General features: G+C 45.3%; 1 non-coding gene across 1 annotated transcript; it reads right to left on the minus strand.

Annotated features, from left to right (window-relative positions):
* Positions 1-581: 581 nt before the first annotated feature.
* Positions 582-675, minus strand: trnay-gua (transfer RNA tyrosine (anticodon GUA)). Its single transcript has 2 exons — positions 639-675; positions 582-617 (listed from the first exon to the last, which is right to left on the minus strand). It is a non-coding gene; the product is annotated as a tRNA-Tyr (tRNA).
* Between the last annotated feature and the right edge of the window lie 2,183 nt (positions 676-2,858).

The raw sequence follows: 2,858 nt of genomic DNA on the forward strand, positions 1-2,858 counted from the left end.
CATGCCAAGTGAGCGCTCTACCAGTTGAGCTAATTCCTCGTTTGCTGTTTGTAAATCATCCTTCACAGTTCCCGCCTCGCACTCGCCTCCAAGCTGCTCCACGACCAGCAGAGAAATCTTGCCTTGGGTTGCCGCTCCTTGAATATATTAAATACTTTGCTCCAATCGGCGGTATCGAGCATCAGCAAGTGAGGAACAGCAGAATGGGAAGCCACAGTAATCATGAATGATGCTGAGAAGAGCCCGAGCCTGCGGAAGGAAGACGAGGTCACCGGAAAGCAACAGCCGCCCGAGCTTGAGGGAGCAGCGTGAGCCCTGACTGACTGACTGATCGAAGACCTTTTTTGCCTGAAATTGAGGGCGATTTGAAGTGTTGCTGCTCAAAGGCACTCCCTGCTGGTGAGCAGAGGCAAATGCTCGAGTGAAACAGCCGTGCTCCGGCAGACACAGAAAGCTTTAAGGTTTGAGAAAGGAAAAGAGGTGTCCTGTGACTCAGTGGCAACATGTTAATCTGTGAGCTGCCTGTCAAGTTCAGAGAACGACCATGAGGTAATTGCTGCTTATTCCAAAATCACAGTCACTCCTTCGAGCCGGAATTGAACCAGCGACCTAAGGATGACTTTATTTTGTTTAATTTACTACAGTCCTCCGCTCGACCAGCTGAGCTATCGAAGGGAAGCGATGCAAAAGATTGTCTTTGGTGATTGTTCACCGTGCGCCTGTTGACATGTTCAGACTCATGGAGACCACTGCTGATCGAAGACTTCTTTTGCCTGAGAGTGAGAGCTGAGTGTTTTGAAGTATTGTTGCTCAAAAGCACTCCCTGCTGGTGAGCAGAGGCAAAACAGCCTTGTTTGGGCAGACACAGAAAGTTCTGAAGTTTGTGAAAGGAAAAGAGGCGTCCTGTGCTTTCATGGCAACATGTTAATCTGTAAGTTGTGTGTAAAATTAAGAGAGTGACCTTGAACTAATTGCTGCTTATTGCAAAAGCACACGTACTCCATCAAGCCGGAATTCAACAAATGACATAAGGATGACTTTGTCTTATTTTCCGCGACAGTCTTGTCACTTGACCAGCTGAGGTATGGAAGGGAAGCGGCAAAAATATTTCACTTTGGTGATTGTTCACCGTGCACCTTTGACACACCCGGACTCGTGGATTCCAGTGCTCATGACTGAGGCTGACTCGGTACCTGCTCATACCGCAGCGCTGTGGGAGTGTGAGCTGCTCCGTGTTCTCCACAGCCTGGGCCAGTGACACAATGAATAATGTGACTGATTATTGATCTGGAGATTGTGGGTTCAAGTTTACGGAGGGTGTAAAGTGGAAGGCCGGGACAGCAAAGCATTGGAATGGTCGAATCGAGATGTAAACAAAGGCACGGATGAGGGTTTCAGCAGCAGAACTTCATTCTGGAAGTTTGGATTTGGTTCTGCTGATGTTAATAACCGCTATAACTGGGCTGAAATTCAATATTCTGGATCTATGTCAAATAAATCAACTTTGTTTCAAACAGAATGGTTCAATTACTTGCTGAAATCAAGATAAGAGACTAATTGATGTCCTAACTACCGATTATTCTGCATTTTTTCCTTTCTCACTTCAGATTATTTCAGTTCTCATACCTTCAATTACTCTCATGGCCAAGTCCCAGTTCCCCGGTCCTTCCTGAGTGCCTCTCCCAGCCTTGGGATCCAGGGAAGGTATCGGTAATGTACCCGGGATCACTAAACACAAAACCCAGTCTGTGAATCATTTTCAGCTACCGGACTTATCGTGTGTCCCACAGCATCTCTCTCACCTTCAATGTGTGAATAGAGCATCAGGTCTGGGAATCTCGTCTTCAATTTAAATCCACTCAGCAAATGTATTTAACAAAATACAAACAAGTAAACACATCACGGCCCAATAATCCAGCACTAAATTCAAAGGAGTAAGTCTGTTATCAAACTCCTTGAGTGGACAGAATAAAGAAAAATCCCAACTCTAAGATTCCCTCGAATCCTTTGCAAATACCTTACAAATCTTGACAATAATCAACAAGTCTAATTTAATGTTGACCTTTATCTTGAGTGGGGTTGGAATACAGAAGTGATGTTTCAGTTGCAAAGAAACTTGGTCAGACCTCACCTGGAGAACTGGGCACCGAACCGAGGGAGAGATAAATCGGCCTTGGGAAAGATACAGTGTAGATTCACCAGAATGATGCCGGGGTTAAAAGGATTAAATTATGAGGACGGGTTGCTGAAACTTGGTTTTTATTCCATTGAATTCAGAACATTGAGATGTGATCACATCGAGGTGTTTAAAATAATAGAGGGATTCAATAAGGTAGATACAGAGAAATGATTTAATCTGGAGGAGGAATCCAGAACAAGAGGGCATAAGAAATACAAGTCGGAGTGGGCCATACGGCCCCTCGAGCCTGCTCTGCCAAACAGTCAGTACATGGCTGATCTTCTACCTTAACTCCACTTTCCTGCCCGATTCCTTGATTCCCTCGGTGTCCAAAAATGTCTGAGCATCCACAGCCCTCTGAGGGAGAGAATTCCAAAGTTTCACCACCCTCTGAGTGAAGAAATCTTTCCTCATCTCAGTCCTAATTGGCCGATCCCTTATCCTGAGACTATGCCCCCTAGTTCTAGACTTTCCAGCAAGGGGAAACAGCCTCTCAGCATCGACCCTGTCAAGCCCTCTAAGAATTTTAGACGTTTCAATCAGATCACCTCTCATTCTTCCAAACTCCAGAGAATATAGGGCAATTCTACTCAATCTCTCCTCATACAACAACCCTCTCATCCCAGGAATCAATCCAGTGAACCTTTGTTGCACCCCCTCGAATCAAATATATCCTTCC

Source organism: Heptranchias perlo, chromosome 20 (assembly GCF_035084215.1).
Source record: "Heptranchias perlo isolate sHepPer1 chromosome 20, sHepPer1.hap1, whole genome shotgun sequence".
Classification (NCBI taxonomy): Eukaryota; Metazoa; Chordata; class Chondrichthyes; order Hexanchiformes; family Hexanchidae; genus Heptranchias; species Heptranchias perlo.